The sequence below is a fragment of the Pongo pygmaeus genome, chromosome 16 (assembly GCF_028885625.2).
Source record: "Pongo pygmaeus isolate AG05252 chromosome 16, NHGRI_mPonPyg2-v2.0_pri, whole genome shotgun sequence".
Taxonomy (NCBI): Eukaryota; Metazoa; Chordata; class Mammalia; order Primates; family Hominidae; genus Pongo; species Pongo pygmaeus.
This window is the reverse complement of record NC_072389.2, coordinates 36,995,880-37,011,954: the sequence shown is the minus strand read 5'-3', so window position 1 is coordinate 37,011,954 and position 16,075 is coordinate 36,995,880. Positions and strand designations below refer to the sequence as shown.

General features: G+C 41.9%; 1 pseudogene; it reads right to left on the bottom strand.

Annotated features, from left to right (window-relative positions):
• Positions 1-5,366: 5,366 nt before the first annotated feature.
• Positions 5,367-12,980, bottom strand: LOC134738218 (uncharacterized; annotated as a pseudogene).
• Between the last annotated feature and the right edge of the window lie 3,095 nt (positions 12,981-16,075).

Sequence of the window (16,075 nt, the reverse complement as noted above, 5' to 3'; positions counted from 1 at the left end):
ATAGTGCGGTGTAATTTGCACAATGTACCCAATGGTTAATGAATACATATTTGTTGAGGATAGCATTAATAAATAACATGACCAATGAAAAACTATAACAAAAGATTCTTACTCTTCAGGAAGTAATTATTAGGTAGGTATTTTAAATTCTAACTTTAAAAGATAGAGGAAAAGATATATTGAGCTGGCCCATAAATGCAACAGGAAGACAGAGTAACAATTACTGCAGGTGAATTTCAGCTCTCGGTCTATCTACCAACCAGTGTCACCAGGAACCTTCTTCAGACCCGTGTATCCAACTGCTTATTTATCTTTTGCACCTGGATATCCCTCAGCTACCTCCATTTAATTCATCTTCTTCCTCCAAACTGGTCAGCATCCAAGCAGATCCAGAGAACTGTGAGGAGCTATTCTAGTCTCTGCCTTCTCCCCTGTTGCTGATCCAGTTAAGAGGGCCAAAGAATATAGTTGAGAGGACACCAGCCCTGTATCTAGTAGATTTAGTTTTAACCTCATCCCTTAACTTAAAATTGGCATGGCCTTCAGTAAGCGATTTAACTCCTCTGAATATCAATTGATAAAATTTAAAAAAAGTCCAAAATTCATTGTAGTGAGGATTAAAATATCATGTTTGGTACATCATGAGCTCTCAATAAACAACTGCAGTATTATTCAAATTGGTACACAGGCCTGTCCCTTCTCCTTCCTTTTAGATTTCTTTTTCCTTCTGTTTTTGCCTCTGAATGCCCCAACCCAATCTCTCTTCCTTGATCATCTTTTTAGGAAATCCATCCCCACCCCACTCACCCCACCACCCCTCACACTCCTTTCTCTCCTACCCCGGCCTCCAGCTCCTCCATTCCCGCTTGTAATCCAGCCTCTGCACCACTATCAGCGCTGCGGTTCTGAAATGCAAATCTCATCATGTTGCACCTTATAACATCTTTGACACCTACTTGTCTCCTGATAAATTCTCAGCTTCTTAGTTTTAGGTTGACCATGACCATTTGTGATCCGACCCTGTCCGTCTCTCCCTCCTGATTCTCATTTCTCTCACCAAATACTCCCCCCTTTGTACTGAACAACGTGGCTGTACTTTCATCTCTTCAGACTTATATTTTTTCCTTGATCCTTAACTTTGCTCACAATGGTCCTCCCATCTGGAAGAGCATTTTCCCTGTGGGCCTGGAAAATTTGACTCTTCCTTTGTGACACAATTCAGTCTTCACTTCCCCGTGAGTGACCTTCTTAGGACAAACTGACAGTATCTTATATTGTAGTCCCACAGTCCATTAGGCAGTCTTCAAGTGTCCAATATGACAGTGCATGATATTAGTTGTTTATATGCCTATTTCTCCCACTGGCTTTGAGAAACTTGAGGGATTGTTGTAACCATTTGTATCCCCAGTGTGTAGCATAGCGTGCATCTATTTGTGTTTTGAATGAGTGAGTGAATTAATGAATGATGAGAAAGCAATGACCTATGTTTTGTCTCTACCAGTCTTACATGAGATTACAAATAGACTGATTCAGCTGAAGATTCCAGGTCCTATTCCTTTTGCAGTTGCTATTGTATATGTTAGCAAAAAGCTTCATCCCTTCCAAAAATTTTTTCAGTGGTAGCAATAAATTCATTGTCTTCTGGGAGCAACTTTCTGCTCTCTCTCTCTCCTCTCTCCCTGATTTGCCTATTGCTACTTTGAAGAGTATGTGTTTATGACTTTATAATTTGTTACAGTGAATGTAATAGGAGTCCTTCTGTTTCTTCATAAGTGGTTATGAAAAAATATTCACACTTGCTTATGATTTTCTCTTACTGTTCTTAATGTAATGCTTCTAAATTAGATATACAAAAGTGCTCATCTAGAAGATAATGGAAGCATAAGCAAAACACAGAAAAAGGCTTACCAAGAATGAATTATAACTAACAAACAAATGTTAGTTGTATTCCAATCGAATTACTGAATTAGTACATGATGGAACAAAAAATCTATAACAAGTTTAGATGTCAGTAATTTATTGGACACGGATTGTATACACTGTACCCACAAAATTCTATCAAGTTGTTTCTATTTCAAGAAATTTTCAGTTTATTCATGTTCAATACAAAAGTTAATTATACATGAAATATAAACTGAATGGAAAACATTGGCATTGTTTTTCCTGGCTTTCTTGGAAGAATACGGGAGTAGGGTTAATATTGAAATGCAAGAGAAAACTCTTCACGCCTCTCCTTGTTCCCAGGATAGGACAAAATACACACGGCCAAGAATGAGGAAAGTAGGACAAAACCCAACGTAGTCAAGAGAGTTATGACCCTGAGGTGTGAGGTAAGATCTGGCCCTGGGAATGTTGACTGACACTGCAATATTTAGTATCTAGACTGGAATGATTAAATATGAAGTGGGTTGACCTGGAGTCTTTAGAGATGGCGCTATTCCCAGAAAGATAAATGAGATCCAGTCCTAGGACAAAAGGACAAACATCATTGGTCGGAAAAAGAAAAAATGATTTAGAAAAAATGAGAAAGAGAAACAAAATGTAGAGGAGAAGAAGAAATCCCAAGGATGGAGACCAAAGGGTTTGCCAACAGTCTGTTCCTCGGGAATGTGAGTTACACAGCAACCTAGAAGATGATGCTACTTCCAAGCCCATGATTCTGTCTCCATGACTTAGGACACTAGTCACAAAGAAATAGAACACACCTTTCTCTTTTGAGATCTCATTGTCCGTTGAAGAACTGCTACTCATGGCCTGCAAGAGTGAAACTCACTGGTTCTAGGAATGAATGAAATTGGACTGGCTGGAGGCCTTTAATTATTATGTGGGCTTCAGAACTGATGAGGATTGATGTGGGTGTTATTTCAATAAAGTGTTATAAACAATTCATATATGAAAAATTTATTTTCTTAATTTATAGTTAAATACACTTATATTGTATTTCAATGTTGTTATTCAAATTAAAGACCATGTCAGTTCTTAGACACAATCTCTCACTGTGTATTAATCTCAACAAGACATTGTAGTAACCACATATATATTTATATATATATAAAAATTAATAGATATTACTTTTTGAGCTATTTTATGTTTACAGGCAAAAATTAGTGAAAGTTAAAATGCCTGTCTGTAGACTCTCTCACTCCACTCCCATTTCTCCGATTTTTAACATCTTGTGGTATTTTTAACATTAGTATGTTACATTTGTTACAGGTGATGAGAAAATGTTGATAAATTATTTTTATCTAAAGTTCATAATTATATTAGGGTTCACTCTTTGTGGTGTCCATTTTATGGATTTTAACAGAGATGTACCCACCATGACAATGTTACACAAAATAATAGTTTCACTGCCCTAAATATCCCCTGTGCGCTACCTAGTTATTCCTCCTTTCTTTCCTCCCCAGGAACCCCTGGAAATGACTGATCTTTTTACTGTCTCCACAGTTTTGCCTTTTTCAAAATGTCATATACTTGAAACCACATAGTGTGTAGGCTTTCATATTGGCTTCTTTCACTCAGTAATATGCATTTAAAGTTCTTCCATTCCTTTTTGTGGCTTGATAGCTCTTTTTTTTATATAGAACTGATTAATATTCCATTGTATGGCTACACCATAGAGTGTTAGTCCATTTGCCTATTGAAAGGTACTTTGGTTGTTTCTGTCTTGGTAATTATGAATAACACTGGTATAAACATTTGTGTGTATGTTTTGTGTGGGCATAAGTTTTCACCTCATTTGGCAAATACCAAGAAGCACAATTATGGAATCATAGGCTAAGAGTGTGCTTAGTGCCATAAAAAACTGCTAGACCATCTTCCAAAGTGGATGTACCATTTTGCATCCCAACTAGCAATGAATAAGAGTTATTTCTGCTCATTGTTCTTACCAGCACTCAGTAGTGTTACTATTTTGGATTTTGGCCATTATAAGAGCTATGTAGTAGCATCTCATTGTTTTGGTTTGCAATTTTCTAATGACATATGATATTGAGTATCTTTTCATTGCTTATTTACCATTAGTAATATGTTGCCATCAGTAACTTTCCTTTCCCTTTCCATTGCCAGTGAGATCCAGCATTTTTTTTTTTTTTTTTGAGACATAGTCTCACTCTGTCGCCCATGCTGGAGGGCAGTAGTGCAATCTTACTGCAACCTCCACCTCCCAGGTTCAAGGGATTCTCCCTGCCTCAGCCTCCCAAGCAGCTAGGATTACAGGCACCCACCACCACGCCTGGCTAATTTTTTTTTTTTTTTTTTTTTTTTTTTTAGTAGAGGGGATTTTCACCATGTTGGTAGGGCTGGTCTTGAACTCCTGACCTCAGGTGATCTGCCCTCCTCAGCCTCCCAAAGTGCTAGGATTACAGGCATGAGCCACTGCGCCTGGCCAGATCCATTATTTCTTAATGGAAATGAAAAATTCACCAGTTGCTGCATTTTTCCCCATATATTTGTAGTACGTTCCGATGTCTGATAAGGCAAGTCCAACCCTCTGCATTTTTAAAAATTAATCATTATTTATTAAAAATTAATATTCTATGCACATTTTAAAATCAATGACCATATTAGATTTATTGAAAAAATAATGTAATTTAATATTAATTTATCACATCGATTGACATGATAATTCTCCACTTATTTGGATTTCCTTTAAGATCAGTTCCTAAAATTTTCTATATAGATGGTTTTAGAATTTTTTTTTTGTAGCTTAACTACAAGATACTTTGTAGTGTCTCAATTTTTATTACAGTTTTACACCTTCAATTCAATTATTGCTGACATAGAAAAACTTTTTTTTCAACATCTATTTTAGATTTAGTGAGTACATATGCAGATTTTTTACATGGGATACTACTTGATACGCAGGTTTGGAGTACACATGTATCCATTAATCAGATGGTGAGCATAGTATGCAATAGTTACTTTTTCAACCCTTGTCCTTTTTCTTCCATCCCCCATATAATAGTCTGTTACTTTGTACTGTTTTCTATTATAAATTGGGGAGAAGCCATTATTATTATATATTAGCTTCAGAACAACTAGGTTCAAGTCATGGAAAACAATTTTGCACAAACAACTTTAGGAAACACTGCTTTGAAAACTGTAATCTGAATTATAGCTGAGGCCACAGAAACCAAATATTTACTGAAGGTTCTTTTAAGAAAAACAAGTTAGCCAGGAATGGTGGCTCATGCCTGTAATCCCAGCACTTTGGGAGGCCGAGGTGGGTGGATCACGAGGTCAGGAGATTGAGACCATCCTGGCAAACATGGTGAAACCCTGTTTCTACTAAAATAAGAAAAAATTAGCTGGGCATGGTGGCACATGCCTGTAGTCCCAGCTACTCAGGAGGGTGATGCAGGGGAATCGCTTGAACCAGGGAGGCGGAGGTTGCAGTGAGCTGAGATTGTGCCACTGCACTCCAGCCTGGGACAGAGCAAGACTCTGTCTCAAAAAAAAAAAAAAAAAGAAAAAGAAAAGAAAAAAGAAAAAAGCAAGTTGTATTGAAAGAGGACATCATTAACAGTATATCTCTTCAATAATGGTTTATTTTACTATATTCTCATGCCTCTCTTACTGTGTCCCAAATCTCTTTACAGGCTAAAAGAAACTGTTCAGAATTAATCCTATTCATAAAGCACAGCACTTACTGAGTATTGCATTTTCTTCTTCAAATTCTTCAGCATACATTGGGACTACACCATACGGGACCATTTTTATGTTTTTAGTTTTGGGTTTTTTTTTTTTTTTTTTTTTTTGCTAAAGAAACTGCAACTAGATTTAGGACCTCATTCTATTAGGTCAGTATTTGTCTAATAAACTTCAGCTTAAGCAAAATAAAATATGTGTTGCTCTGAACTGAAACTCCTCAAAAGCATATTTTTAAAATTACAGAAAAAATTAAATGAAATTATGTTTTTAAAAATCTTGTAGATGAAAAGATATAATATATAGTAGGGTTAAGTACCTATTTCAATGGTTCCCAAAGTGGGGCCCTCAGACATCCAGGTTCAAACTATTTTAACAGGAATACTAACAGAGTGACATTTGCTGTAAAGGTGCAAATACAATAGTGGGTAAAAATGCTGGCACTTTAGCACAAATAAAGGCAGTAACACCAAACTACTAGTAGTCATGGTATTCTTCACTATGCACAGGAAAGGTTCGAAATGGAAGGGCAGGCCGGGCATGATGTCTCATGCCTGTAAGCCCAGCAATTTCAGAGGCCAAGGGGGGAGGATCACCAGAGGTCAGGAGTTTGAGACCAGCCTGGCCAACATGGTGAAACCCCATCTCCACAAAAAATACAAAATTTAGCTGGACATGGTGGTTGCATGCCTGTAGTCCCAGCTACTTGGAAGGCTGAGGCAGGAGGATTGAGCCCAGAAGGTTGAGGCTACAGTGAGCTGTGATCATGCTACTGCACTCCGGCCTGGGTGACAGAACAAGTCCCTGCCTCAAAAATAAAAAGAATGTCTGTGATGAAGCAGTGAAAATTTTACTATATCTTAATCCTTGAATATCTCTTTTTAATATTTCAAGTGATGAAATTGGAAGCACACATAAGCATTCCTACAGACTGCCTGAGAAAAAACCCTTGTGTGACTAAGTCATGAAGTGAATTAACCACTTTAATGGAATATCATTTTTACTTGAAAAGAGTACTGACAAACAATGTTATTTCAACTGGGGTTTTTGGGAGACACTTTCTCAAAAAATGAGATTCTGTCATTTCAAGAAAAACAACAGACAGGCCATAATAAAATTCAATAATAAAACTGCTAATAATAAGATTCAAGCTTCTGAACAGAAAATTAGAATTTTAGAAAACTTATATCTACCATTGCTTTCCAAATGTATTCTAATGAGATTGTTGGTGATATTGATGAATGTATTTTGATACTGTATCATCAAACGTATCAACATGTAGAAGATCTCGGTGAACCATTATTTTCTAAATGACCAATGCATGATGTTACAATATCACGCAAGGGTAAAAGATCCAAAGTTCAAGAAAAACCAAGTTTTGATGGAGTATCAAAAAAGAAGCCTAGGCAACATGGCAAAACCCTGTCCCTACAAAAAAAAAAAAATACAAAAAATTATCCAGGTGTGGTGATACACACCTGTAGTCCCAACTAATCTGGAGGCTGAGGTGGGAGGATCACCTAAGTCCCCAGAGACTGAGGCTGCAGTAAGCTGTGATCACACCACTGCATTCCAGTCTGGGTGACAGAGCAAGACCCCATCTCAAAAAAAAATTTATATATACATAAATATATAAATACATATATCCACAGTGATCTAAAATGGCTATCTGTATGAGATTGGACATTGTTCACATTTTTTCAAGCAAATATCACACAATAAATTAAATGCAGATGAAAATGACATGGCAGACATCAAGGAAATTTGCAAAAAATATAAGATTGTGCTACTTTGGGTTTAGAAATTTTTTCATAAGAACATTTATAACAATATGTGGTGAACTTTTAAAGAATAATTTTAATATTTCTGATTTAATTTCTAATGATAAATACCAATAGATATAACCTACATAAACCAAAGCTCCTTGGGCCCTCAATATATTTTTAAGAATGTAAAGGAGTCCTGATTCCAAAACTTTGAGAACTGCTGCCTTCCCCTCCACTTTCCTTCCTTCCCTAGAATTTCTTCCTTGGAAGAAACATCCCTTTGCCATTTTAACTTACAGAGTTCCATTCAGGCCAGTTTTGCTACTACCTCCCTCCCATCTTTCCACTTCCCTCTCTTGACACAAAATCTGACCAAAGGACTCTACCAGCCCACCCCATTTCCAGTGATTAGCTGTCAAGGTGGGCTAAGCCAAGAAAATCTGGGTTTTCTCTGAGACTAGACCTCTTTTTCTGGGAGATCTGCAATCACAGGGACAAGGTTGGCCACCTTGGCGTAGTCAGAATTCATCTTGCCTCAATGGGGAGAGGTTAGGCAAGTTTCTACAAAGCCAAACTGCTTCCTAGAAAGTCAAAGATAATTATACTTTGTGCCACAACTGTGAGAATGCCCATTTTATTGCACACTTTCTAACATTTTTACCAAACTGATAAATAAAAGCTGGTACCTAGAAGAAAAAAAGGCCAGGTGCGGTGGCTCATGCCTGTAATCCCAGCACTTTAGGAGGCCGAGGTGGGTGGATCACCTGAGGTCCGGAGTTTGAGATCAGCCTGGCCAACATGGTGAAATCCCGTCTCTACTAAAAATACAAAAATTAGCCAGGTGTGGTGGCAGGCACCTGTGATCCCAGCTACTTGGGAGGCTGAGGCAGGAGAATTGCTTGAACCCAGGAGGTGGAGGTTGCAGTGAGCCGAGATCATGCCATTGCACTCCAGCCTGAGCGACAAGAGCGAGACTTCATCTCAAAAAAAAAAAAGTTTCCATAAAATATAATTTGTTCCATCTCTAGAAACCAATTCAGCAATGAGAACTGAAAGCCACCACTTGGAAGGTTTCAAGGATTTAGCTCTACCTAATGATGTCTAAAGCATTAGTTAAGGTAGAAAAAATACAACACACACACACACACACACACACACACACCCCTACGTATTTAGTACCAGGAAACATGACTGACTAGATGGTATAGTCATCCAACAGAAAGCACACAATAACTGAAGCTACTGTAGAGGAATAAGTTATGACATGGATCTACAATATCGTTGAGTGAAAAAGCAGATTACAAAAAAAAAATCTGATTTTTCAAGGGAGAGGGAACATATACAAGCACAGGAGAAATAAGATGAGCAGATGACTGGAAAAATACAAAATTCTGATAATAGTACCTTCTGAGTGGGAGAATTCTCGGCAACATTTTCTAGTTTTGCCTAAAATTTTCTAAATGTCTTAAAATAAGAAGGTTTTGTTATCCATATTATAAAATATCCACCACCCCAGGAAACCTAACCTTCAGCACAAATGCTACAACATGTTCAAAGTTTGTTCAGTTTAAGAGACAATCAATTTTGAAAGACATCTAAAATGATGACCAATATGTAAACCTATGCATTAATGTTTTTCAATCATATGCTTTAAATTTTGTAATTTTGATAAGTTTAAGCTTTATATCCATCTTGAAAAAAGTTTTCTATTTGTCTTTAAAATATGACCTACAATATACCAGTTTTTAAACAACGAATGGTGCTCAAAAATTGCAATATAAATTCAGGCAGTGTTCCTTACATAGAATGTTTAAGTGCTTCTAACCCTGCTCTTTCTCACCGGTTATGAAAACACATTACAATTATCTAAGCATCTAATTATTCAGGTCCTTTGTTTCTCCTCTATTCTGTTAATTTTATAGTAATTTTAAGGCCTGTGAGGATGAAGTTGTCTGGGACAGCTACCACAAAGGTTATTATAAGTGGACAAATTTCAAACAAGTTTATCACCACTACCATCCCCACCATAAAACTATCTTAATCAAGGGCAACACATTTCAAGGTTAACCAAGACAACCTCTTTACTTGTCACTGCTTAAGAAAAGGATTTTTTGGTCTTATTTAGAAATAACTTTCTCTATCTATTTTTCTCCATAAATCCACTGAGACCAATGTATGGCTCTATCTCAAGCACCAGTAAGCAAAACTGCCTGCCAGAATGTTCAGTTTTTGTATCTTTCCAAATGTAGGACACAGCTATCTTTTGACATCACAATTTTTAAAAAATTGATGCACAAACTTCTTCTTGAAAGTTCAGCCAGGCATGGTGGCTCACGCCTGTAATCCCAGCACTTTAGGAGGCCGAGGCAGGTGGATCACGAGGTCAGGAGTTCAAGACCAGCCTGGCCAAGATGGCTGTTTCTACTAAAACTGCAAAAATTAGCCGGGTGGGGTGGCAGGTGCCTGTAATCCCAGCTACTCAGGAGGCTGAGGCAGGAGAATCTCTTGAACCTGAGTGGCGGAGTTTGCAGTGTGATGAGATTGCATCACTGCACTCCAGCCTGGGTGACAGAGTGAGACTCCATCTCAAAAAACAAAAACAAAAGCAAAAACAAAACAAACAAAAAAAAAAGGAAAAGAAAATAAAGTTCAGACATACAGCAGTTGTAATTCTTCTGAAGGCTGGTTATGGGACACACTAGTTTCATACTTTGCTGTTCAATAAATGTGGGCTGGAGAATAAAGTAAACTGACAGAATTACCATATAAAATAAAATTCTAAGTGTTCTGACAACAAAACAACCTTAAAATACACACACACACAAACACACACACACAGACACACACAGAGTTTTTCCTGCTGATCATTTTACAACTAAACAACCAAGTGACTAAAGCAGAGCCCACAAAATCAGCGTAAAAATTCTAACACTTGGTAAAATAAAAACGCACATACACCCCTGTGATCTAAAAAAAAAATGCTTAAGTATTCAAAGACAGCAATTACAGGTACTGAGAACATCGCTGTAAGCAAACTGAGGCAGAGAAAACAAAGGTGCTGATGAGGATTTGAACCACCTAACATGCAGAAACCCACTGGGTGATTTCCTAGGTTCCAAGTTGGCATCATCTTTCAGAATGATCTTCTAGAAGAGGACACATAACACTGTTACAAAGGATCTGGAGAAAGAGACCCTTGCTTTATCACTCCAGCTCTCCAGTCATGCTTCACATTTTCGCTTCTTCCACTCTTTCACATGAAGTCAATTTACAGACTTCCATCAAGCCCTTAGAGACCTTTTTGTACTATCCCTGACAAGTTCTGGATGTTATCTCTGCACTTTTGACAACTTCTTAGCAGTTAACTTACAGGGCAGTTAAGATTTTGGTTCAAGCACAATATAGCTAGAATAGGGTCATGTACTCAATAAAACAAATATTTACCAAGCATTTATTGAGTGGAAGATAAAAAGCACAAAGCATAATTACAAAATATTCTCCCCTGCCACCATAAAAGAATTTTTTTAAAGGCTTACAGAATATAGCATAACGTGACCAAAGCAAAAATTGGGGGGAGGAAGGGAAAATATCAGCATGAACTCAATACGACCCAGAAGAGCCTTGATGGTGAGACATGTAAAGACAAGTTGGGTAGGGTTAAGGGGTGGAGGTCAGGGGCACAGGTCACAGGCACATTCTACAAGGGAAAAACAGCTGATACAGAAGCCTGAAAGGAAAAGCGGGCACAGCACCTGTACAGGACTCTTACCTGCGGCATCTACCATACAATGCGCCTTTCCAGAACACAGCAGTGCGCAGCCAGACCCGGGGGAGAGTGATCACTCAAACAGCACCAGAGGCTGCATTCCAACTTTTCTTCCATCAACGAGTCCGTTCTCATTGTTAGTTTCTCCTTCAACAGAAACTTAAAACTAATTGGCTGAACACGCGGGAGCAAGGAAAACCTGACTGAAGAATGAGGCCTTAAAACTTAAGGGCCTTGGGTCCTGGCACGGTGGCTCACGCCTGGAATCCCAGCACTTTGGGAGGCAGAGGTAGGTCATTTGAGGTCAGGAGTTTGACAGCAGCCTGGCCAACACGGTGAAACCCCGTCTCTACTAAAAACACGTTAGCCAGGCGTGGTGGCGGGCGCCTGTAATCCCAGCTACTCGGGAGGCTGAGACAGCAGAATCGCTTTAACCAGTGGACTGTCAAGAGACATAGGCTGCAATGAGCCCAGATCGCGCCACTGCACTCCAGCCTGGGTGACAGAGTGAGACTCCCTCAAAAGAAAAAATAATTTTTTTTTTGAGAGAAGGTCTCCCTCTTATCCCCCAAGTTTGAGTGCAACGGCTGGATCTCGGCTCACTGCAACCTCCGCCTCTCGGGTTCAAACGATTCTCCTGCCTCTGCCTCTCAAGTAGCGGGGATTAAGTCGCCTGCCAACACGCCTGGATAATTTTTGTACATTTTAGTAGAGACGGGGTTTCACCATGTTGGCCAGGCTGGTCTCTTAACTCCTGACCTCAGGTGATCCGCGCGCCTCTGCCTCCCAAAGTGAGGGGATTACAGGCGTGAGCCACTGCGCCCAGCCAAAATACCGAAAATCTTAAAGGTCTTTCCCCTTCCCCGCCTGGGCTCAAAAAACGCCAGAGCCGCCCTGCACCGCCCTGTCGCGGTCTCCGGAGCAGGCTGGCCGACTGAGGGCGACCATGGGTCCCAAGAAGGCTCCGGCAGTCGCGGGCTCCCACCTCGGGGCGCGGCGACGGGGGCCTAGAGGGGCCAACAGCCCCCAAGCCCACCCCACGCGAGGAGTCGGAGAGACGCGCCCTCCGTCTCCTCCCACCCAAGCCTCCCGCAGTCCCGGCCGGGGCCGGGCCAGTCGCGGAAGAAAGGGGCGGGGAAGTGGGGCCTCTCTGGGGAAGGCTCCCCTTTGTCCTGGGACTCCCGGCGCCCCCTCTCTGCCCTCGCCCTGCCCCGCGAGGCCGCCGCCGGGCGCCTCACAGTCATGTTGCAGTGGAGCGTGAGCGGGGGCTGCGGCTCCTGGTTCTTGTGGAAGATAGACCCAGAAACTTCACTTGGGCCTTGAACCCTGACACGGACATCTTCCACTCATCTACGGCGGCAGGGGCGCGAAGGGGAGCCTGTCCGGAGCCGCTGTCACGGCGGCGAGTACCCTGTGGGGCCGCCCAGCCGAGCTTTCGCGACTCTGCCTCTGCCTGCCGCCTGGACCCTTGTGGGAGCGTGGCTGGAAAATGGCAAGGTGCCCGGAAGCCTTGGCGGGAGCTGTGTGGTGGCCTGCGGGGCTGCTCCTTTTGTAAGGGACTCCACCCACAGGAGGCGCGGCTCCTGTCAAGCCACAGCTTCAAAGGGCAACATAACCACTGCCCCCACTACCGCCTGGGAAAGGGCTGCCCCTACCCCGCCCCCGTCACCCTCACCCCTCACGCCTCAACCAGGCGGGCCCTGCCCGCACCAGTTTCGGCGGGTGCACGAGTCCAGAGCGTGCGCGCGCTCCCGGCTGCCCCCTCCTCCCTTGACCCAGCACCTTTCTGCCCGACCCATCTGGTCCCTTCCTCACACTCGCCAACTGGAGGCTCAGGGCGGCACAGCCACTAACTCTGTGTGTGTGTGTGTGTGTTCGTGTGTGTGTGTGTGTGTGTGTGTGTGTGTGTGTGTGTGTGTCTGTCCCAAGGGAACAGAGCACTGCTGAGTTCAGGCAGATGATTAACTCGTGGACGGTCAGCAAAATACAGTCACAAGAAGGCTATGTGTTGATTTGTCTTTTGCAGTGACATCATGTTGCGCATGTTTTATGTTTTTCGGAGTGCATTAGTTTCTTTTTGTTCTCAGTTAATATCCAGCTTAATAGATTGTGTAAGTAGAATACCCCCAAACTGAAAGTCACCTACATAAAATATAGTGAAAAATATGTCACGCATTTAAACTATAGTTGAAAATGTGTACACTTTAGTTTTGCGTAGCCAACACTGGAGAGTGGGTAAGGACACAGGATCCCAGGGCTAGACTGCCTGGGTTCAAGTTCCAACTTAGGCACTTGCTGGCTGTGAAATACTTGACAACTTTAAGCCCCAGTTTCTTTTTTTGTTTTAACTTAATCCCAAATGTGATAGTAAGTCTCAGTTTCTTGATCTGAAAAAGAGAAATGATTCAATGAGAGTCTAGTGAAAACTTTAAAGTTGTAAAGCCACTACCTGGCTAAGGAAAGTCCTCAGCCTTAGCCGTTATTAGCTATGATTATTATTGTGTTGGCTACACGTGCATTAATGAGGCAGGAAAATGCTCAAGGATAACAACCACGTATCCAAATTATCTCATCAGACCGAGAGAGAGGCATATGTGTGCATGCTCATGTTTCAGCTCAGAGCCCTTTGTCTAGAAGGCTGTTGAACTCAGAGGTGCAAGCACTATCAACTTTGCAGTGGAGCCATCACTTTTGTTGATGAATGAAATTGACATAATGCTTTTTTTTTTTTAAGCACCAACCGTGTGCCTCAAGCTAACTGTCAAGAAAAGCATGCTTCAGTTGGCTGGAGTGAGCAATTCAACTTGTGGAGGAATGAGAAATGTTAGCGTTGAGACGAGAAACATAAAACCCCAGAGTAAGGCAGGAATCACTGAAAGTCAGGCAAAGGAACTGGCATCCAGTAATGAGTTAGGCTTTGCCGGGCTCTGGCCCTACAGATGGCTCTTTGGAGAGGAAAAAATTAAGCCAGGCCTGAGGGCACAGATCCTAAGGGAATGCTGGCAGCTCTAGGCTGTCTATGGAAGAGAAGCAGAGGGTGACGCCTGGTTGAAAGAGGGGGCTGGGGGACATAGCTTCAGCCCGTGTTTACAGATGGAGTCCCCTGATTCCTGCGACTGGGAAAAGAGATCGTGCCCGGATCAGGGGACCTCAAATCAGAACTCTTCCCACCCACACCCCTTCTTTTCAGGGCGTCTGTCACTGCAACCAACAGGTAAACTAGTTGGAAAGCTCGGCAGATTCTCATGGTGGTGCCTAGCAGGCCAGGCCTAGCTGCCCTTTAACCTGTGACTGAGGATGATGCCACTGGCCTGTAAGCACACATTGGAAAATCTTTACATCCATGGACACGCCATGCCCCACAGAGACAGCTGTGCAGGGTTCTTTAGGTTCGGGGTGCTGTGCTGGCAGTTGCCTTATAAATACGTAGGATTAAAATGGGATGCCCTGGAGCTTAGCTAACCTTTATCCTCCCCCCACTCCCCACCCCAAAATGAAGGGGCTGCTAGTTTTGTTTGCTTTATGAAAGATGGATCTACGATTGTTTTTAGAATCTTTGGAGAAAGATTTCTTGGGAGGAAGCTATCCTGAACCCCTAGAGATTTTTGTCATTTACTGGCACAACAGCTTTAGAGTCCTAGGTCTTCATCTTGGCTCAGCCACCCTCCAACTGTGTGACCTTTGAGAAGTTGTTTGACTAAACTGAATCTCGTTGTCACCTATGAGAGGAGGTTGCTCCATTGTTACCGTGTGGAGCACCTACACCCAGGCACTCTTATCGGGTGATGGTGAAGATTAAATGCAACAAAAAGGAAGAAGGAGGAGGCTGGCTTGAAGCCGGGAGTTCAAGACTAGCCTGGGCAACAAAGTCAAACCTCATTTATTTAAAATGTTTATTTAAAGATGTTTATTTAAAAATTAGCTGCACTTGGTGACTTATGCCTGTAATCCCAGCTACTCGGGGGGCTGAGGTGAGACCAATTGAGCCCAGGAGTTTGAGGCTGCAGTGAGCCGTGATCGCATCACTGCACTCCAGCCCAGGCAACAGAAAGGGACCCTATCTCAAATAAATGAATAAGTAAGTAAGTAAGTAAGTAAATAAATAAATAAAATAATGCATGCAATTAGTACACTTGTACATGCTCAGGCACATGATAAATGCTGGATAAATGGTAGCCCAAATAAACTTTGTAATGTTTTGGGAGAGGATGTCCTTTGGACTCAGCCCAGTGACAAAAGCATTTGAAAAGACTGATGTATATGATGGCTATTCCCTACAGGTACAAGTCTGTACCTCCAGGGACCCAAGGCATTGGCTCCACCCGGTAACTTGTTCTGTTTATTCTTGTTTTGGGCGGCACCGATTGCCCTAGGGCTAAGCAGGACTGCCAACCCAGACTCGATTGCCAAGAGTATCCCCCTCCCCAAGCTAGCCATGGGAAAGCCACTTGCATCATAAGACTACAGGAAATCAAAGGGAAGAAAAAGCACAATTTAGTCAGCTACCCTCCAGTTGATGGGCAATAAGTGTTTGCTATTTTGAACACAGCTGCATGCCTTGTCCACATCCCCTGTTTTATATAGGCAAGAATTTGTCTTGGATGTAGAGTAGAGTTGCCGGGCTGGGAGGAGTGTGAATATTCAACCTTATGAGATGGAGCCAAACTGTTTTCTAAGCTGGTCATACCAGTGTATGCTCTCAGCAGCAGGAGGCAGCAGTTCCTTTTTTTTTTTTTTTCGACAGGGTCCGCCCAGGCTAGAGTGCAGTGGCACGATCTCGGCTCATTGCAGAAGAGGCCACCAGGTGCAGACTGGAGAGGGAGGCAAGGGGACAGAACGGAAGATGCCTGGGGTGGGTGGAAGTCAGTGCCCTTAGGTGCTGGTACCTGTCTTC